Below are 23,438 nucleotides of genomic sequence, written 5' to 3'. Positions count from 1 at the left end.
TAATACAGGAATAAATAGTATGAGGCACAAAGGTTGGAACACCCTTCTTACCATTGGCATGAAGAAAAACTTCCCAGAAAAGGTAATATGTGAACTGGGTTTTTAAAGAACAAATGAGATTCCCCAGACAGACAATTTTGGGGGTGATGTGGGGTGGAGGGGAAAGGAAAGAAATACCAGGAAGAGGGGAGAAGCTGTACATGGCTGGTGTAGTATGAAATGACGGGATGACCGGTGAAAGGGGTTAGAAGGGTAGACTGGAGAGTCATACCTAGAAGACGGGCAGTGAGTTAAAACTTAAACACTTGGATAACACTTAACAGTGTTCCAAACCTATCAGATTTCTCCCAGGTTAGAGAACAGATAATGTGTCTTTAATTTTTCTAGGTTTATTTAAATTTTAACCTTGGCTCCAGACCCCTAGCCAGTTTCTCCCAGACCTGGGAAAATGCACATTCTCATACATTACTAGGAAAGCATAAATGGATAAAGTCGATTTTTCCCCCTTAAAATGTACCTAGAAGAAAAATTAAGCAATAATAAACAAGAAATATTTGAAAAAGAACAAGGGACTTTCTCATCTAGGTATCAAAATATTTATTAAAACACTATGGTACTACCGCATGAACAGATCCATATATATATACAAAAAAACATAAAAGAATCTGGTGTATGATAAAAGCGGTGTTTACAATCAATGATAAAGGATACATTATTAAAAATGTGTTGACAAAATTGATTATGCATAAATACTTTTCATGTATTTAAAAATTCTAGTGTCCAAAAATAATCATATAGAAGAAAATAAATTTTAAAAAATTTTAGATGAGAAATAACCCAAGCAAAACAAAACCCAGAATTTATAGAGGAACACAACATATTCAGTGTAAGCATTTACAATGTTTACTGTGTAAAACCACATCAACAAGGTCAGAAGATAAACAACAAACACAGAGGGAGAAAACATAACATGTAACAAAGATTAGTATGAGAATCTAAGTGTCCCTCGATCTTATTCTATTTGGCTCCTGACTTGGGGGACCCTCCATTTGGATGGCAAGTTAGGAAAGTGAGGGATATCTTTTTATCTGATTTTGGATGGGGAGTAGTGTGGTTACATATAGTAAGGGATTCCTCAAAATATTTATTCAAATCTATTTAATTCCAGAGTTTGGGCAACAAAAGTTCAGACAGCATGGGGCACTGTATCTGAAAGCACCATTAAAAAAATAATAACCCCCACGACAGTTGAGAAGAAATTAGTGGCCAACAAATATGGACTCACAATCTCATTAGTAAACAGAACAATAAGCTACCATTCTTTTTTTATCCACCAGATTGGCAAAATACAAAAACTATTGCTAATACTTGGTATTGGTAAGGATGTGAGGAGGACATGCAGAAGAGTGAATCAATGGCAGTTAATTAATTAACAGATTCTACCTCTTGGAATCTATTCTACAGAACTACTTGAGCATATGTAAAAGCATATTCCAGGATATTAACTGCTGTTGTCTATAATACTGACAAACTGGAAACAATCTAAGTATCAGTAGAGGAATGGTTAAATACATTATGGTAACTTTGTATCATGAGCTATTATACGGCTACTAAATAGAATGTGGTAACTCAATACATATTGACATAAAAGAGTATCTAAGATACACAAAGTAAAAACACCAAGTCGTAATATATTACCTATAGTATGATCACACTTTCATAAAATAAATATGACCTGTGTATATGTTTACATGCTAAACAAGACCACCATCAACTACAACATAAAAAAGTTTGAGGCATACAGCATAAACTGTTAACAGTTTGGGGGAGGAGAATAAAGGGATACTTTCACTTTTAACTCCATATAGTTTCAGATTGTTTCTCTCAATTTTATGAAGAATGTGTATTACTATTTTTATAATTAGAAAAATGTTATCTTAAAGTAAAATATTATACTCTCTTAGCTTAACAGCTTGGAATTTGAGTCTTTATATTATCATAAGAGAACAGGCTGCCTATACACAAACATCGTAAGCAGCACTGTAACTATCAGCAAAACACCGGTAACGACTTAAGTGTGCACCTACAGGGTACTGGCTGAATAAACTCTGAAATGTTCACACAATATCTGGAATATGGCAAAGCTATAAAAAGAAGAGGGATGCTCTCAAGGAAATGATAGGGAGTAATTTCCAGGACATATTTGCTAGGGGAACAAAAGCAGAACAAAGGCGACATGGCAGAATGACAGAGAAGCTGGTCTGAGATGACTTCCATTGGTCGACTTCAGGAAAACATGACTATCAAAAAGAATAATGGACTATAATTTATCGAATAAAAAGAATCTGAGTCCACAGTAAAAAAAAAAAAGCAAGAAAGGAGAAAGGAAAAAGAAAGAAAGTTGGGAAAGCTCTTCTTTACAGAAGCCAGCTAATAAATGCAGATGTAAAGGCAGAATTTGGTGAGTACCGTTTTGCAGTCCCCAGCTGAAACTGGCAAGGATCATGGATGCTAAAACCACTGGGCTGTTGAGGAACAATGGTCATAGTCTCAAATACCAACCTTACATTTTCCTAAATTGTAAGGAAAAAAGATACCTCTGCAACGAAAAAATATGAGTATCCTATTATCCAAGTGATTAAACTGAGTACTGTCCTCCTGATATGATGAAATAGAAAGCTACAACATTTCCCGTTAACTTTTCTTGTCAAATATGTTAAATAGAATATAACTGTAAGGACAAGTAACGGAAGTCTGGATTGTGGGATATTCTATAGGAAAAGTAGCCTGGTCTTTAGAAAAACAATGACATGAAAGTAAAAAAAGGGGGGGCGGCGGCTATTCTTTAAAGATTAGAAAGACAAGACAAATGTAATGAAGGAAACTTGACTAGATCTTAGATTAAAAAAAGAGACATTGGGACATCTGGGGGAGCTATTATCAGGCACGATACATTCGGTGATAGGGTGCCTAGTGAAAACTTCTTGGGTGTGGTAATAGTGTGGTTAGATAGAGAATGTAATCTTAGGAAACACAAGGTGAAGGATTTAGAGATGAAAAGCTGTAATGTTTCTGACTTACTTTCTGTGCGAGTGTGAGTGTGTGGTATAGGTGGTTTTTACTGGTGAACCTAGGTGAAGAGTATACAGATTGCACTCTTTTTTTTTTTTTTTTTAAGAGGCTAATTTATTGAAAGCAAAGGGTCGGAGCTCCCGTGCAGGAGAGGGTCCCGAATGGGGATGCCCCCAGATTGTACTTTTATCACCTTTTTTTTTTTTTTTTTTAAGGTTTAAACATTTTCAAAGTAAAGAGTTTTGGGGAACTAAAGAGAACGATCGAGTCCTTGCCTCTTTACAACGGAAGCGATGCCTTTTCAAGTTTCTTCCTATCTTCTTCCTTTCTCCCCTTTCAACAGAAAGTAGAAAATACCACAACGTGATCACACTGGTCGGCATAAAAATTCTGGTCTTTTTCCAGCCAGTAGTTTCTTTGCCAGCCAACTTTTAGGACTTAAATTGCTTTTTCCATTTGAGAAATTCCATTGTTTATACTGTTTGCAGCCAATAATTTGGTCTATGTACTGCCGATTTCTTTAACAATGGCAGCAACAGGCTTTTGCTCTGGATGCTAAGGGCTACTTTAAAGTGACCTTTCCCTCTTTTTAAAAGGGAGCTTCTCTTTCAAATATAGAATATTTACCAAAAAGAGATACATACATAATGGTTTGTCTATAACATCTACAATAAAACACTGCAATGTTTTACACTCTTAGTAAACCAACATTTTTTTTCCATTTAATGTCTAATATCACTTAATTTTAACAATTTATCTTTTACTTGAGCAGTAAATAATAGTCTTCCCACAGTGCTTTTATAATAAATTTCTATAATGGTAGTCTAAATGTTTTATTAAGAGATAGAAAGGTTTTCATGGGGAAAAAAAGATCATACCCAACCAGTGACTTTTGGCCAAAGGGTAAAACAGGGTTAGGATGGGAACTGTACTTGTCAGAGTGGGGATCAGGAACTCAGAAATCTTTGATTCTTTGTGCTTTCACAAATGAAAAACGATCCCTTCCATGCTCAGGGATTTCATGCCTAGAACTCCTCCTGTATGCTGCCTGGGCATGTACTTACTGTACTACTTTAGTTTGAAATTCCCTGCATTCAAGACTTTATATTCTAAAAAAATAAAAAGGTATGTTTTGATACATTTTATAAATTAGGAAATCTGTAAAATGAAAGAACCTTAAAAAATGTACCATCCGAAAATGTGGTCAGCCCTTTGGGGTTCTGTATAATGAGAGCTGACCTATATAAGGTTTCTAAAGAACTGCTGAGATACTACAGTGAAAAGTGAATACGTGATCCACTCTCGGAGCGTTGGACAATCAGGTCAAGTGTTTTTGCACAAGGTTATAGGAAGCCCACAAGTTATGAGGAAAAGGATTTCTTAACCAGAGACACTTCTTTGGACAGCGTTAAATAGCAGAAGGCTACCCGCTCCTCACATGATTTTTTTCCAAAGGCTTCTCAATATTCTGTGGCAGGAATCACTGTTGATGTTGATTGCTCACTGTTAGCAGTAACAACAAGAGACTCCACAGTTTTTTTGCTTTTAATGTTTCTTTGTATTTTATATCTCTAGAAAGGCCCTCAAATTTAAAGGTTAATTTCTTTGGGAGATTAAAGCAACTATTTACTAGTTAGAAATCTATGAATAGACATCTCTACTTACCTTACAGAAATAAAAGAGATTGGAAGTAATACTATGAACTATACACCAACAAATTAGATAACTGAAATGAAATGGACAAATGCCTGGAAAGACATGAACTACCAAAACTGACTCAAGAAGAAATAAAAAAATCTGAATGGATCTATAATGAATGAGAATGAAAGAAGAGAATGAATTAGTAATTTAAAATCTACCCAAAGAAAATAGGCCACGACCAGATGATTATGGTGATTTCTACCAAATATTTAAATAAGAATCAATGCCAATTCTTCACAAACTACTCCAGAAAACAGAAGAAAAGGGAAATTATTTCCTAACTCATTCTATGAGGTCAGAAATAACCTGACACCAAAAACAGACAAAGAATCACAAGAAAACTACAGATCAATATGTCTTGTAAATACAGACTCAAAAATCCTTGACAAAACACTAGCAAACTGAATCTAACAACATATAAAAAGGTTTACACTCCATGCACAAATGGGATTTATTCCAGGAATGAAAGGTTGGTTTAGTATCTGAAAAAATCAATTAAGATAATATACTGTATTAATAGATGCAAGGACACAATCCACACGGTCATCTTATTAGACGATGTGGTCACCCTATGACTGGGAGGATTGCAGGGAAATGAGAACCAGTGCTAATGGGTTTCTTTTTGGGGTGACGAAAAATTTCTAATACTGACTGTGATGATGGCTGTACAATTCTATGAATATACTAAAATCCACAAAACTGTACACAAAGGGTGAACTGTATGGTATGTAAACTGTATCTCAATAAAACTGTTTAAAAATGCTAGGAGCAGAAGTAAAGGATCCACTAATCTATACCAAATGGCAGAAGAGAATATCATTTTATACTTGGCAAATCTAAACAAAATCTATTCTGTAAATACCATGAGTCCCCCAAGGCTAAATTTTCCTTCAGATACAGACTTTGTCCCTCCACCCCTACAAAGGAATTTGGCATTATAGCAAAGTTTTCTTTCTGTTAGCAAAATGAAAACCAAGAAACTCATGAAGAAAAAAGTGTCCACTTCTCTGTCCTTATTCTAAAAAAAAAATGGCCCACTATAAAATTTACTATGAGTGAAGGACCCTCGACCAAAAAGAAAAAGTGGAAACAAATACTAGCTACCCTTAAACATTTTCTAGTATTAGGTTGGTGCAAAAGTAATTGCGGTTTTTGCAATTTTTAACCTTTTAAACCGCAGTTACTTTTGCACCAACCTAATAATACAAAAGGTGGTCCAATTAGTTCTTGATCTCTAATCCCCAATCAAAAACCTTTAAATAGGTTACTTCTCAAATTACAGACTATATTCTTAATTCCAGACAGCTGCCTGTGGAAAACAGGCTACAAACAAATAACACATCAAGAAGAGAAAAAACAAAACAAACCCCCAACTCTTTATATATGTGTTCTGGTCAGCCACCAATTCATAGATGAGCAGCAACACACGACTGACGTGAGTTTTAGAATTTACATTATCAAGTGAATTAGATGTTTTTCTTTGGTGTGATTTTTTTTTTTTCTGAATGGATTCGAAAGAAAGGGGGTAAACCTTCCATGGAGAATTGGTCGGAGAGATGCCCTCTAAATGTTTCTGCTCCTGTTAGGGCTTCCTAGCGCTATAATTAGCAAGCACGCCTGGAAGGCTCAATCTTTAAAAACTGGGCAGGCTGCCTGTGGTAGACAGGCGTTTAATTCAAGGTCAGCGTGCCTTATCCAGGCCTTCTGCCTCCCAGTCCTGCCAAGGCTATGCAGACAATATGGGTGATGCACAGTGTACGTGGGGATTTAATGAGATATTTGTAAACCAACAAAACGTAAAAAGTGTATGAGGACGGAGCCTTCTCTGAATGATTTCAGTTGTAAAGCTCTTTCCACAATGATAGGCTGGTGCTCTTCATGCTGAAGTCATTGCTATGTACTCATAGTTCAAGATTTCTGAAATTACTAGTGTTTCTCCATGCTTATCTAGCGTCGTTTCCATCTGTTGTTATTACTTAAAAAAATTATTTACTACTGTCCAAACACTGCACATGGCATCTTTGGGGATAAAAATCTCCCTACATGGTCAACACTGCCTCTCAAACTTGCTCTGTGGAAATTCATGCTTTTGTAGAACACTGTAAAACACTGATATTTTCTCACAGAAAATATACATAAATATGCAACATGAAATCACAGCCAAGAACGTGTATCCACAAAAACAAACAAAACGAGCTGCTAAATTAGATATGACTGGATGCTAGCAAGATTTCGGTTAATTTTTGTTGCGTATGTCTTCATTATTTTGTTGTCTAATAGCAGATGCCAAAGTTTAAAATGACATACTTGGGAAAAGTGGATAATCCGGAACAAGTTTAACCAAAGGCTTAGCTTTTTTATTTGAACTGAGAAAAGCGCACTTTTACTCCTAGAGCTTGGTTCAAGTGTAAGGGGACAACCATACTCGGGAGACTAGTTTGAGAACTGCTCCGAGATAACTGCAGAAGTTGGGATGAAGAGTTACATATAAGGACACTGGGGACCGCCTTCTAAGAGTTTAGCACACAAAGCCGTGCTGTGTGACGCAGGAGTGACACAGAATACTAGGCGAGGTCCACAAAAGGAGGCTGTATATTCCCGTTTACCCAGCGCTGACATTAGATAACCCCTCAGGGTTTCTATGGGTTTTCATTTCAGTTAGTTTACAGTATGATTCTCCTCAAACCCTCCCAACATACCAAAGGAAAACACTAAACCAGCCAGATGCTCCCACAAAATGGTCTCTCTCAAACCATGACACAGCTGCAGTTACCACAGCTCCCCATCGACCGCCACCCTAAACCATCCCTACATCGGTCTGGTCAGCTAATCCGAGGCTAGCTTTCCCTTACGGTCACACAGGAAAGCCCACACCATTCCTCCATTCCAGTTTAGGTCATGAAGACAATGCTTCCAGTATGTTTGAATTTACTTGAGATTATTGCTCGGATAAAAAGAAGTTGACCCAAATTTCACAGTAACACAAAGTGAAGAATTTGAACTATAGTAGAAAAGGCTGAGTGTCTGGAACCTGGGGCTTTCTGCCTTATTTTTTTCATAAATATATGGTAACTTTGAAAGGTACCTGAGCTGTCTCAAAAGTTTGATTCCAATTCAGATCTGGAGCCAGAATGCCTGGATTCAAATTGTGGCTTCAATATTTACAAGTTGTGTGTGACCTGGGGAAAGATACTTATCCTCTCTGAATTTCTAAAATGGAGATGATAAATAATGTTACTATCTACCATACCTATGGCGAGGACTGAATGAATTAATGATGTATAAAACACTTAGAAGAGTGCTTGGCATTAACTGGCAGGAGTAGCAAACACATGTTTACTGACAATAGGATCCTTCCCTAATATTTTTGTTCTAGGAGATCAGGCCTGGCTGTTACTCCGCAGAATTTTCAAGAATCTTTGGGGGTGGATATTCAATAATCAGGAACAGTGACTCATTAAACTGAATAGCAAACAGTGGCAGAGTTCATTTGACTCTACTTTAAGACTCCTACAAGTAGTTCTTCATGTTCTGGAGAAGTACAGATTTGGGTAAGAGGTGCCTGTAAGAAAGGCATTGGATGGAACTGGATGCTTCTACATCCATGAGGGACATGAACACAAGGCTGGGGAACCACTTGTCCCTTTGGTGCTGGCACCTTCTAGCCCTGCACTTCCTAAGACCATGCAGATGGTAGGATATGGAAGCGGGTCAAGGAAGGCCCAGTAATACACATGTTCCCTCCTCTGACACCAACCAGTGTCACTGGCTTAGAACGCTTTACAAAGCATTCTAGGTTAGTAATTTAATAAAAGATAAGAAACACGTCACAGAAAAATTATCATCTTAAAACACGTGGGAAGGCAATAAATACATAAACAAGCACGATTACTTCTGAGCTGACTTTTGCCTCAATGCAAACAACTGGCCTAACTATTTTCATTTATTATTTTAAAGCACTGTCTACAGAAGTGAATTGACTGTGCTATATTATAATCATATATTAAAATGTTACATTATTCTTCTGACAGAGACTTTCATTAAACTTCATTTTAGTCAGTGATTTGCCTTAGCGATTTAATAAAATTTTGTTTCCTGTTTGCAAGCAACAAAACGATAAGTGATATCTCCCTAGTCTGGAACTTAAAACACTTAATATAGCCACTTAGGGTCTGAGTCTGACTTCCTTAAAAGGTAGTATTAAATGATCTGAGTAAGTTATAATTATGACTGTTTCCTCTAAAAAACTAGAACCAGTGTTCATGAGGATTAAAACAAGTGTTTTATACTTAGTGCCCATAAAAAGGTACTTGGGGAATAGAGGTGTTTTGATTATTGACTTAAAAATCCACACTAAACTGTGACTAGTGGAGACTGGGGAATAATTACTGTAGTGCCATCTCATGAACAGCTGTGCTGGTGTCCACACCGTTAAACTACCTTATGAGGTCTTACTGGTACCACTGGGTTGAGTCTCAGATAATCTTACAGCAAATGCTATTTAATAGTAAACCATATTAAAATGCTGTCTATGGTGCCTTAGCATCAGGCTAGTCATAAAATCGAGTCAATAAAAACTCATGTAATGAACTGAGAGCTAGTCTAGTATCTTTTTTAGGTGAAATCATGAACACCCAGGGCTGTCAGTTAACTTGCTTTATACTGTAAGAATAGATTCTATTCCATTATTATTATTATTTCTAAGAAAATGTTCAATCTTTTTACTACTAGAAAATATTATTGAAAATAAGCACATCACACACTTTCTAGGCCTTAGAAAAAAATTCTTTATATAACAAAAACATTTTCATTACAATGTTATTTATAAATTCTCGGTAACATTCGGTATTAAACCTCAATCTTTGAAAGTAATCTGTTCTGATGACAAAAGATTTGCGAGTAACTTTTTAGTTAATAGTGTCTCAAGTTTTGTAGTTACTTTTTACTTCTTTTTGAGACAATGTAGCCAAACATAAACATATGAAGAAAGCTCGGGTAGCCATACTGCCTAGTTCACTGGGAGAGTCCCGATTTACATTTGCTTCGGGATAACTACTCAGCCTGCACGCTTCCCTCTCAAGTCCCACCCAGTTTTGATGACCAATTCTAAGGTTAGCCTCCGCTGGCCTTCTTAAGGAATGTACTCCAGTCTTCAAGGCTCCTAAGCACTGTCCTGAACTCGCGAGTGTGAATTCACAGAACTATGTACTTACACAATAACCTCAATAAAACCAAGGACAGGTGGTGCTATGAATTTTGCATAAAGCTCAAGTTTCCTCCTCTTTACCGATTAGGCAAACATTTTCAAAAACAAATTATTGTGCTGCCAAAAGACGTAATTTTTAGGATCCACAACAAGCTCCACACAGGACACTGTGAACTGATAAGTTATTCAAAGGAGAACAGATTTTTAACAGTCAAATCAATAGTGAACCAAATGCCCCTTGAATATTTTTAAGACTAAATCTATTTTATATAATCCAGTTTGACTCTACCAGTGATGAGAAATAGATGAGGCAGGGTACTGCCATCAACTCTGATACCACACCTATAGCAGAAAACCAAGTTCTTGGCAAGTCTCTCCTATCAGTCCCTTTACCTGGGTCTATGGCTGGTGTCAAACATTTTGGTAAAATCTTGTCTCTCCTTTGAGGCCTACTTATACTTGACTACCCCCCTCAATTAGGCTCTAGAGTACATGAGGTCTGAGACTGAACCTTCCTCAACTCTGTACCGTTCATGATGCTTAGGGTATTGTATCATCGCCAGACCACTCAACTACTTGATGAGTTGAAATGGAGCAAGGAGTTTGCAACGCTTTCCCATTCTCCTATTGCCAAGCACCAGCAGTACAGACACGAATGAAGTTCCTGTTCATGGGACTTGCATTCTTGAAAGGTGTCTTTCCACTGCAGGTTGCAGCTTATTCGATGCCTGAAATCATTTCAGTGGGTTGCACCAGCATTATTTTAAATGAATGAAAAATAATGGAATTGACCTTATCAGAGGAGGTCACACATAGCAGGGTGTTTCCTGAACACTGGGTTTTCAGTTACATGGGTGTATAACGGGTATGATGTAAAATTTGTTTCTTGGTCGGTCCTGGATAAAATTGTAAAACACTATTCTAGAAGGGTGCCCTGCATCTCAGTTTAAATATTACTTAAAATCTCATTTTAAATGTTTACTTAGCAGCAAAACTATCAATAAAGTTAGACAACTGTGTTTCAATAGAATACATGCGTCCTGTGCATCAGGGGCGCTGCTAGACATGGGATACAAGGATGATTAACTCAGTCCTCGTGTCACATTAAAAATGTAAACTATCACAATTTGACAGTGTTAACACAGAAATAAGTGCATATGTAGTATAAGAACTCATTTTTTTGGATGCCACTCTAAAACGTATTTTCACTTATTTTGTCTTTCATAAGGATAACAGTCCACGTTAAATATGTACATCACATCAGGAGTGTTCAGGCAAATAATCTGTGTGATGTCACATAACGAGTGGCTAAACTGTAAATGGAACCCAGGTTTCTCAGCCTTCATTTACTGCTTTTCCTGTCACACAACTCTACTTCCTTATTGAGACCCTCACGTGGCCTTGACTTTCTTTACACAATCTTGGAAGTATTCTGAACAACTTCAGAATAAGATGGAGGTCATTACTATTAATTCGTCATTCTTCCTAAGTGTGAAATTATGGTGACCCTTCACGTACCATCACAAGTAAAAAGAAACAGCCATCACCTACTAGTTGCCTAAATTCCATATATTAACCCTCAAATCTGAAGGAGAGAGAAAATCTAGGGGATATGTTCCTTCTGGAAACTAGAATTTCAATTGTACTTTCAACCAAACCACTCTTTTCATACTATTCAGTAACCAGAATATACACAACAGGTTATACTCAGAACTGCGGGAGACAACTATCATGTTAAATTCCTTATCTGGTGGTTCTTTTAACTTACTCTTGGACAATGAGCTAGAAATTATAATTACACAATAGTATACAAACCAATCTCAGGCTAAGTTGTTTATTTTCACAATTTCCACAAACACTTAAAGATAAATTAATTCCATTAAGTTTATCTGGCTGAAAGGCTAAAGACCAGCTCTCAACTCGAACACACAAGGGGCAAAAAAAGGCTACACGATTAATCCGAATGCTACACATATACTACGATGGAGATTTTAGAGCTGGGGTAAAACATACAACAGCCTGCTTTTAATGAACGCTGCAGTTTGGGTAGCAATCCTTCAGATAAACTAAGGAGATTCCAGAGATCCAGTTACTACCAGTAAGTGTTATAACTGCTGAAAGTATTCAAATGCAAGCTTGTTTAGCTTCTATTAACCTGCAAATAACAAAATTAGCAACAATAGCTAACACTTTCTAGCTTCTAGTGCTTATCACGTGCTACCATGTCTCCCCGAAAATAAGACCCGGCCGGATCATCAGCTCTAATGCCTCTTTTGGAGCAAAAATTACTATAAGACCTGGCATTATATTATGTTATATTATATTACATATATTATAAAGACCCGGTCTTATAGTAAAATAAGACTGGGTCTTAGATTAATTTTTGCTTCAAAAGACGCATTAGAGCTGATGGTTTGGCTGGGTCTTATTTTCGGGGAAACACGGTAGGTACCAGTCTATGCATTTTATGGAAATTGACTCATGATCCTTACAATGACCGTAGGACTAGATACATTTTAGAAAGGAAGATTACTATTACTACTATTAAGGAACATACACATTACTGGTCCCATTTTAGAAACAGAGACATAGACAGGTTACGTAACTTTCCCAAGGTGACACAGCTAAAAAGCAGGAGGTAGGATACAAACCCATGAATTCTGGTTCCAGGCAATCCCACAAAGACAACTGCATTACATTACAGTTGACCCTTGAATAACACGGGTTTGAACTGCACGAGTCCACTTAATACATGGATTTTTTTTCCATAAGTATGTTTGAAAAAATTTGCAAACCACGTAGCCTAAAAGTATCGAAAAAATTAAGAAAAAGTTAGGTATGTCAGGTATGCATAAATTATATGTATTTTCTCTTCCTTATGATTTTAATAACATCTTCTTTTCTCTAGCTTAAAGAGTTCAGTATATAAGACACATAAAACATACAAAATATGTGTTAACTGTTATTGGTAAGGGTTTTGGTCAACAGGAGGCTATCAATAGTTAAGTTCTGGGGGAGTCAAAAGTTCTATGTGGATTTTTGACTGTGTAGGGGGTCGGTGCCCCCAACGTCCATGTTGTTCATGGGTCAAGGGTACTTAGAACCGATTCCAGACAGCAGGCTTGACCAAGGAGGAAGCTGGTACGGCTTCCTGCTGCCCCTGCCTCAGCCAGGACTCTTCTGCACATCAACACTGCTGTTCTGAACCAGTGCGGCCGGTGTGGGGCTCTCCCTTGCCACCTCACAGGGAGACCCGTTAGGAGAGCAGCGAGCAGCAGGCCCCTACAGGTGAGCAGCCAGGCAGAGAGAGGGCTGAAACCTTACGCCATTGCTGGGGTCCAACCGCATGCTTCTATATCCTGCAAGCGGCAGCAATGAGCAAGGTGGCATAGCGGAGACCAGGGAACTGCTTCAGGGTGACAAGTCCTATGGGAACTGCTGTTGAGCCCAACAAACCTCTAAGAAGTAATTAATTACTGGGTATCCCGCTTGCTTCGGTATTTGTTAGTCTTTTAAAAGTAATACATTTTTGAAGAAGCTGAGTAAAGATACAAACCCCTAGTCTGGAGCATGGTACATTATGGCTCATGGTGAATGGTGATAACAGTTTCTTCAGTTCAGATGGACGAGGACTGGATAACAATACAGCATGTTCACATACTGACCGGAACGACAGCAGAGAGGGAAAACGGAAGAGGCAGAAGAGAGCGGTGACAATGCTGAGGGAAGTCCTTGCAAGGGGGAGAGAGGATGGGCGCCAGCACACAGTGGGAGGTTTGACCTCGGAGAAGGGCACGGTGATTCAGCCCATACATGGAATAGGAGGGAGGGCAGACTCTAGCAGGGCAGTGGTGGTGGAAGATGGGAAAATCCTCTGCAATTGCCTCCCCGCCAAGTGAAATAAGCAGTGAAGACGTCAGCGGAGAGTTGGAAATACTGTAGTTGTGGAGAGTAGGGAAGTCGGTTGACAAGAGAATAAGGACGCACTGCCAGACAGCATTTCGGGTCCTCGTGGGGTTTGCAGTCACAATTTTAAAGTGAGATTAGTCAGTATGGTTGCATGTTTTTCTCTAGCTGCATTCAGGTGCAGAGATGGAGAGTTCATGGAGAGGTCAATTTGACCAGGGTTGTCAGACAAGTATGACAGAGGCCATTTTATAATGGTAGGCTACTGAATCTCGCCTAGATGAGGGGAGGAGAATGGGGGTGATTAAGGAATCAGCTCACGTGACTGTGGGGAATGGCAATTGCAAAATGTGAGGGCAGACTGGCAGGCTGGAGACCCAGGGAAGAGCTGATGCTGCAGCGCGTCTGGAGGCCGAATTCCCTCTTCCTTAGGGAACCCGTCTTTTCTCTTCGGGCCTTCAACTGATTGGATGAGGCCCACCCACATTACGGAGGGTCATCTGCTTTATTCAAAGTCTCCTGGTTTAAATGTGAATCACATCCAAACTACCTTTACAGCAACATCCAGACTGATGTTTGACTGAAAACTGGGTTCTAGCTCGGCTTGGTCAAATTGATACACAAAATTAACCATCACAGCAATATTCACACATGTAGGGGATATTTTTGTTACTACCCATTCATGAATTCCAGAGAGAACAGAGTGGAAGTTAATTTAGGGAGTGGTGTAAGGTCAGGACAAATAAATAGAGAAACACAGCACTTTCCGGGGATGGGCAGAGGGGGAGAAACAATGGTGAGGGGCACAGATGTTAGTGTCAGAGCTCTACCACTAAGGGCATGATTCTGAGGTTCTTCAACTAAGCCTGTTTCATCATCTTAAAAAGGGACAATATATGAGGGAAAGGCTTAGCAATGGCTGACATACAGAAATTACTCAAAAATGGCAGCTCTTATCATTATGGGAAGACTCAATATTGTAAATCTATCAATTCTCCCCAAGAATTATTCATAAACTTAATGTCACTTAAAATTTCAGTGAGTTTTCTGACATATTGATTCTAATTTTTATTTGAAAAATGAATGTGAGAGAAATAAAGAAAATTTTGAAAGAGAATAAGAAAAACCTCCATCACCAGATATCAAAACACACTAGAATACTGCAATTGAACATCTGATGAAAGTGCAGGAAGAAGCAACTAAATAAATGAATAGCATACAAAGTCAAGAAATGGGTTTATACATCCATGATAATTTAGTGTACGATAAAGGTGGCATGTATTTCCAATTAACAAGGGGAGCTATGGATCATCCAATAACGGACTTTCCACTTGGGAACAAACATGTAGATTATTTCTGTAATTTTAGACCAGGAAAAATCATGACGTGAAGCTGAAAGGTCATAAAACAACAACAGTTTTGACCACAGGTAACTTAAAATTTCTGTGAGGCAAAGGACACTGTAAACATACTTAAGCTTAATAGGGGATTTCAATTTATTTACTGTCATTTCATAATTTATATGCTTGGTTGTACTTGTCTTCATTTTACATCTTTCTTTTTGTTTTCTCTCTTATACCATATGGACTATGTCTTCTCTGCTCTTTCCCCTCTCGATCTAACTTTATCCCAACAATACGTACATGAAAAAACATGTACACCTACACTCCAATACCATTAAGAATCAATTGTATCTGCTGACCTACATCCTTTAGGTGGGGCTGCTGGATTCTTTTGCCTCCTTCCTCACCCAAGGGTTTGATCAATATAATTTGAGACTTTTTTTATTTTTATTTTATTTTATTAAATTTATTGGGGTGACAATTGTTAGTAAAATTACATAGATTTCAGGTGTACAATTCTGTATTACATCATCTATAAATCCCATTGTGTGTTCACCACCCAGAGTCAGTTCTCCTTCCATCACATATATTTGATCCCCCTTACCCTCATCTCCCACCCCCCACCCCCCACCCCCCTTACCCTCTGGCAACCACTAAACTATTGTCTGTGAGACTTATTTTTTTAACATCATGTTCATTCTCGTTGAAGAGTTAATTCTGGATATTGGCACTGTTTTGAACCATAGCTATGTAATAGCATTTACCTGTATTAAACAACTCTAGATGCCCATGGCTTTTTCTTTTATACTGTCATCACCTCATTCTTAAGTTCTTGAGTCATCTTTTAACTCCCCTAAGGTACCTGATATTGTCTGTGTCCTTCTGCACACGAGTGACAACTGGAGAAGCTATAACGTTCAGACAGTAATGTTTTCCCTTTCAATATTCTGTAGATAAATCTCGATTTTATTTATTATTTAGGCTTTAGTGTCACGAAAGAAGTCTGAAGTCAGCTTGATTTTGTTTCCTTTTTGCTTGTGTGTATTTGCAGGAAATTCTCCTTTATCCTTAAAATCTGAACGTTAAACCAGGCTTTGGCTGAGTGTTCCAAACTTTTAAAAAAGTCCGCCTAGCACTGGATCCTTTTGGATACTGACACTGACCTTTTTCATCGGAGTTCTCAGAGACTTTCTAAATCTTGCTATTCTCTCTTTCGTTTCCAATCTGTTGTTCAGTAACTCCTGCCGTGTTTCACATTCAGCAACAGTGCTTTTCGCCTCTGTGGAACGCATCCTCATCTCGGCTTCTCCTTCCTCGGTGCTGCCTGCTCTATTTCCAATGATCCTCATGAGCCTACTTGAGAAATCAGAAATTCCCCTAAAAACCTCTCGTTTCTTGCTGTACATTTACTTAAGAAGAGGCATGTGGCCCAGATGAGCCTTTGGACTTGCTTACCCTCTGGTAGAACATTCTTTCCCTAGATAGGCACATGGCGTCCCCCTTCACCCTTCAGGAATGCCCGCTTGGTAAGGTCTTTCTCAGCCACTCTACCTGAAACTGGAGGAGAAACTGCACTGCCCCTTCCTGAGCTACACCATCCCTCCCCTTTCCCAGCTTTATTTTCCTCTTTGACCGCACTGCCACTCAATATGCCACATATTTTATTTATTTATTAAGTTTATTCTGTTACTAGATGGCTCAGATATATATGAGGTAGGCATTACCTCATTTAACTATTTGCATGTACTTTATGGATAAAAATTTCAAAAAGCAAAACAAAAAAGTTCCACTTTTATCACTGGGGGAAAAATATTATAGAAAAGATGCCAATTCTTTCCTAGTTAACTTATAGGTTTAGTGAAATTCCAATGAAAAAATAACTTATACTGGTTATATTTCCCAAAGAAATGAAAGCAGGGATTTGAACACATATTTGTACACTTATGTTCATAGCAGTATTATTCACAACAGCCAAAAGGTGGAAGCAACCCAAGTGTCCACTGAGAGATGAATGGATGAACAAAATGTGGTCTATACCTACGATGGAATAAATACTATTCAGCCTTAGAAAGGAAGGAAACTCTGACACATGCTACAACATGAATGAATCTTGAGGATACAAGTATGCAAAGTGAACTAAGTCAGTTATAGAAAGACAAGTGCTGTATGGTTTCACTTATGTGAGGTATCTGGTCAAATTCAGAGACAGAAAGCGGAATGGTAGTAGCCAGGGGTTGAGGGAAAGGGGAAATTGGGAGTGCTTTAATGTGTATAGAGTTTTAGTTTTGTAAGATGAAAAAGCTCTGGAGACTGGTGGCACCACAACATAAATATACAATACGGAATTATACAGCTAAAAATGGGTAAGACAGTAAACTCTATGTGTTTTTTAACACAATTTAAAAAAAGACAAAAAAAGGTACGGAATTTTTTCAGAGAGCCTTACAAAGTAGTCCTAAAAAAGAAAGTGAGTAATAGCCGAGAAAACTTGGGAATAATCATCAAGGAAACTGGCCAAGCCATATACTAAGATATACTGTGAAATTATAATAATTAAACAGTGTAGTAATGAGTAGACTCAATAATTCTGTATGGGCAAGAATTTGGTATTATGATAAGGATGACATCACAATTTAGCGAGGAAAGACTTTTATTTCAAATAATGTGGGGTCTATTAGTTTTTAAGTTAATGTTTTGGGGGCAGGGGACCACCATAGTCAAACACCAAACTACATTCCAGATAAACTGAAACTTAAAATTATTTTCATGTATCTCATTTCCCTTTATTATTTTTCTGCCTTTCTTATATTTTAAGATTTTTTTTTGCAACCTTCCCGTTAAATTCTATTAACCAACTAGGTGACACTTAAACAATAATGTTGTTTTGGAATTTAAATAATCTTGTAGAAAATCTGACAGTCAACAAATGGAAAGTACAAGTACATCCTGTCTTAAGAAAAATCCATTTAACAAAAGAAATCACCCAAAATAGTAGGCTCTCATTAGTATTTAAAAGTATTTCACTTACAAGTTTCATTGAATTCTATTTCATTAACTTTATCCATCATCATAAATGTGACCTTGGAACTGATTCCACTGTAGGTTGAAGGGCCTGTAGACACCAATGTGCTTGAACCCTGAACATCTGAGTATTTGCCAATCATAAAACATTTCCATACTTTATTTTTTGAATACTTCAAATTTTCCATTTTAAGATTTATTCCATGCCAAGTCGAGGGACTGCTGAAAGGGAATACTGAACATATTTGGGTTTACAAAATACCTTTCATAGATGGTGTGGTAGGCAGAATGACTTCCTAAGAAGTCTACACCCTAAGTCTCCAGAACCTGAGACTATGTTACACTATGTGCAAAGGGACTTTGCAGATGTAATTAAAGTTATGGACCTTAAGATGAGGAGATTATCCTAGATACCCTCGTGGGTTCCATCTAATTACACGAGCCATTAAAAGCAGAAAACTTTGTCTGCATAGAGGTAGGACAGACGCAGCAGAAGGGGAGGGCCAATCTGTTTGAGGAGGGAAAAAGGACTCACTGTGCTTTGGCTGGCTTGAATATGAAGAACATAGACAAGAAATCCGCCAAACTGTCAACATCTGGGAGAGGCTCCTGGCTGACAGCCAGCAAGGAAAGGGACCTCTGCCCTATACCTGCCAGCAGCTGAATTCTGTAACAACTGAATAACCTTGGTAGATGTGCCCCTGAGCCTAGGCTGGCTGACCTGCGAGACCTGGAGTAGAGGGACAGCCTTGTTCACTGGCACTTCTGACCTACAGAGTGTGACATAATAAATCTGCTAAGTTTTTGGCAATTTGTTATTGCAGCAATAGAAAGCAGATACACACAGAGACTGAATTCTTTTCGATAAAAACTAAACCAAAAAAATAAAATAAAATAAAGATACTGCCATGGATAATGTAGGAGGACAGATTATGATTGTCTTTTTTGTTTGTTTGTTTTTAGCTAGACTCATGGGTCATTGTTTCTTGTCAAGTGGTGGAAGTGGCACTGACCCAGAAAGTGTACATGGTACGAGAAAATTAAGACTAGATCCTATTAACTAGTTAATATATGTTAAAATTCAGGAACTGATAAGGTTTTTGGAAAGATTATGTTCCAAGGAGTGACTAAGATCCAACTTCAAAAAATAAACATTAAAAAATGTCCTCAGTTTAGTCCCATGGTGCTTAAAAAAACCCACGACAAAGAAGAATATTTGATGTATTTCCTATCCCATTCCCATGACTTATCCCCTTCATTTGGTCCCCCTATTTCAACAATCTAAGTTAAAATCCAGCTTTGTACTAAGTAAAAGTACAAAGAAAAAAAAAACTGAAATAGATATTTGGAACCAAAAGAAAGGGGATCAGATGAACTTTTCATGCCATTTAAGCACCATTCCTGACAAAACTGCCTGATTAAAATCCTATTCATTGGTAAATATTTACTTACAACATCTTCTAGTGACAGGCCCTGTGCTAGACACTGATGACATGTATAGTATGATGCAATGAAGACACGTAGTCTAGTGGGACGCACAGCACTGTAATACGTGCAGTAAGGAAGACAGGTAGAAAGTACAGCTAGGGCACAGACATTCACCCAAGACTGAATAAAGCCTAAGCTACAGCTGGAAGGGCCAGGAGGTTCCAGCTGATCGTTTCTGAAACACGACATTTCAGACAAAAGCACGAGCCTGTGCAAAGACACTGAGGTGTGCACCAGCATATAGCCTACTTGGATAACCAAAATATTTCACTGTGTGAGCATGAAGTGCGTACGCTGGGTGGGGGGGGTAAGTCATGGGTAGGGGTTACATCATAAAGGACATTAGACTTTATTCTGGAGGTGAATGTTAAGCAGAGGAATAGCATAATCATTTAAGTTTCAGAAAGATTACTTTAGTAACAGAAGGGAAGAAGGGAAGATGGATTAAAAAGAAGTAATACCAGAGGCTGGAACTAGTAAGAAGGATATTACATTATACAAACAGAGGTAATGAGGGCCTGAACCTGAAAAGCAAGAGTGGAAATGAGAATCAGGTAATCGATTTAAAGAATAAGAAAATAAAGTATGTGACAGACATAGGTTCCCAGCTAACTGCTATTTCCAGCTCCTCACTTTCCTTACCCACAACTCATCGAAAAGCGAGCTACCTCTTCCTCAACTTCCTCACGGTCATATGCGAGCCCATTCTGGACTATCTCTTGGGAAAGGAGGGTGGCTCTGGCGAAGCCTTTTCTTTCTATTAAATGGAGGTGCATGTAGAGAAAGGCCCAACTCACCTGTCTTCCTTCACGTCCTGCTGAATGAGGACACAGTGTCTGGTGCTGTGACCGCCATTCTACAACTATGAGGGGCCAACCAAGCACAAAAGCCAACATGCTCAGGAGAGCAGAAGAGAAGGGTGGAAAGTCCTGGTCCCTGGTGAGCTGGCTGCGGTGCTGAACTAACCCGGGGTCTGTTTACCTGTGGAATTAAGTAGCTTTCCAGTTTAAGCCACTCATTGTCAAGCTCTGTTACTTTCCGACAGAATCAACCAAAGTAAGAGACAGGGCCTGGTGACTTGAGTACGAAAGGTTTGCAATAAAGTGGAATTTAGTTTTACTTCCAAGGTCTAGCTTGGAAAAGTGAGTAGAAGAAGGTGCTGCTCACAAGATAAATTTACAACACATGAGGTACTGGTGTGGGGGTAAGGGGTTGGCTCGAGCAAAGGGGACAGGTCTGACATGGGGATAGGAGGAGGGAACGAAGAAAGTTTGTTCCATGTTGCTTCTGTAACATTATGGAATCATTTAGATGAAGAGTCTGGAACACATCCAAAAAGTCCACCTCAGATCTGCTGATGTTCAGAAGTCAGAGCCTATCACACGTGCGTGACCTCACACTCTCTGGGAAGAGTCTAATGGAGATAGGAGGGTCAAAAGAATGGAGACCAGACCAAAACTTCCTCATTTGAAGATTCCTAGAAAGTGTCTCTTTTCTAGTAAGGCTCTGAAGATGGTGCAGATACTATTTTAAAGTAGAAAGAAAATTGTTTACAGAATTAATCTACAAACATCACCACACCATGGCATAACTTTATTTTATAATTTTTTATATTTTATATAATTTTTTTGTAATGAATAATAATTCATTAGTAGCCAAGATAATCTGGAAAGCATATAACCTGGATCTATGACAAATGAAAACCTTGTGCCAGAGTGACTACACCAGCGATTGTCCCCGCAACTGAAATGAATCTGAGTCACCTGCTTTACTGTGTCTGCCAGTAAATTAGGAATATGTGAGTAACCTCATTCCCAAGACTTGGACAATAACTCCAGGACGTGTTTTATTGGTGGTGGACCACTCCAAAGTACAAAGAGAAACATAATCACTGAGAAGGTGACAGCAATAATTTAGCAGCGCTGTGTGTCAGATTAGATAACATTATAAGGATTATACTACTCCGCCATGAGAAGGAAGTTAATACAGGCGGCCTCGATACAATTATTTTGTACATGGGGCACAATTATAGATGAAAGGAAATGCTCGGCAGCTCCCAAGTTAGGGAATAGTAAAAATACAGTCAGAGCTAAAGCAGGCGACAGTCTCACAGACAAGAGGCACAAGGATGTATGGCAAGAAGTCCCTATAAACAGTGATTACAAGCGCAAACCAAAGGTTGATTTTCATGTGTACGAAGTTTGGACTCTAGACAGCTGATGTACTGGGCGTGTACAGACCACAGCAATCCTCATCAAAGGCATCTATGATGACTAGGAAGTACTACCAAAGAGAAAGGAATACGCCCTTGGTATCAAGCAAAAATGTCTCAAAACCCAGTAGTGACTTGAGAAAAATGAGTCTAATAAACACAAATTTGTACTTCAACCCATTGGTCTCAATGCTAAAACATAACTGTCGTCATGCTGCTCCTGAGCACGAAAACTTTTAAGTGGGCCCCCCTGGCTCACAGACACCCCCTCAGCCCTTCATTCCAGCCCCAAACTAATAAACGTTCTAGTCAAACTTGCAGTTTTGTCTCCTTTCACGCATCCTGCACTCGTTATATTGGCCTAGCTGATACTTCTCAAGTCCAACCTGTAACCTGTGTTTTCCTGCTCCTGCCGTTCTGTTCACGTCCATTGTTCTCTGCCTGCAGAGATCCTACCAATCCTTCAAGTTTTGCCCCTTTTATTTCCCAACATTCCCTGATCCTACAACATGTGGTCCCTCCTTTACAGCTTATTCTGCTCTTATCAAAATCACACTATCCTGTTTTGAGTTGTTACTGCTATTGTACCTCCCTTATGATATTCTAAATTCCTTCAAGAAATTCGTTTTTGTGACTTCTACAGGAGCATAATTAAATCATTGTAAATAGCTGTATTAATGACATAAAACAGTCATAGATCAAAGTCTTCAAAAGAACATACAAAGACAAGTTTATTAGAAGTCTAATAATTCAACTATTTATCAGTTTGGTAAACATTCATATGCTCCTTCTCCTTCTGTTGATAGGAAAAAAGCAATATGTAAGAAATAAACATGGGAAGTATTCAGTAGAGAAGATAATGAATCACTGTGGTCTAGAAATTCCAGACCCCGTTTTTAGTTATCTGGGCAGGTTTAACTTACCTTTTTCTCTACTTGCTTCCTCTATAACTACCTACTTTTTACCAAAGTGATGTGAGGAACAAGATCTTTGTTAATTAATGTTTTTAACATCTTTCAGAACACTCCTCCCTTAAAAATATACTGGTTTAAATGTCTTTAGCTTTTCCTACATTTATCACAGTTAGCAATGATTTTTGTGATTCATAGAATACCTAAAGCATAAAGAAGCCCATTATATGCCAAAGAATGTACTTTCAGTTTTATTAAAAAAACAAAACTACTCTCTTCCTCTATGTCCACAGATTTCTTTTAGGCTATGAAACTGTGTCCTCTGGCCACTGCATAATCCCAATTTATAGAGCGGTTTAATAATCTAGAAGAGGAGGTATACTATGCTCTCAAGAACAGAATCTATCCTAAGGGATGGTTTATAATAGTCTTCATGAATAAACAAGAAACCAAATTCAGTTCACTAGGGTGGGGAGTGGGGGCAAAGAAACAGTAAAGTGGCAATGAAAAGTCTTGAAAAATAAAGGTAATCTATCTGATCACAAAAAGTTTAAATCTGGAGAATTATTTCTTAACCA

The 23,438-nt window shown here is 38.3% G+C and overlaps 1 protein-coding gene across 2 annotated transcripts in view; it reads right to left on the bottom strand.

The window, feature by feature from the left end:
- Positions 1–23,438, bottom strand: part of DESI2 (desumoylating isopeptidase 2) — a 41,151-nt gene that overhangs the window by 16,005 nt on the left and 1,708 nt on the right. The gene's annotated exons all lie outside the window — the stretch shown is intronic.

The sequence above is a fragment of the Rhinolophus sinicus genome, linkage group LG12, assembly GCF_036562045.2.
Source record: "Rhinolophus sinicus isolate RSC01 linkage group LG12, ASM3656204v1, whole genome shotgun sequence".
Lineage (NCBI taxonomy): Eukaryota > Metazoa > Chordata > Mammalia > Chiroptera > Rhinolophidae > Rhinolophus > Rhinolophus sinicus.
Note: the sequence above shows the minus strand (reverse complement) of the source record. Positions and strands in the feature narration are given on the sequence as shown.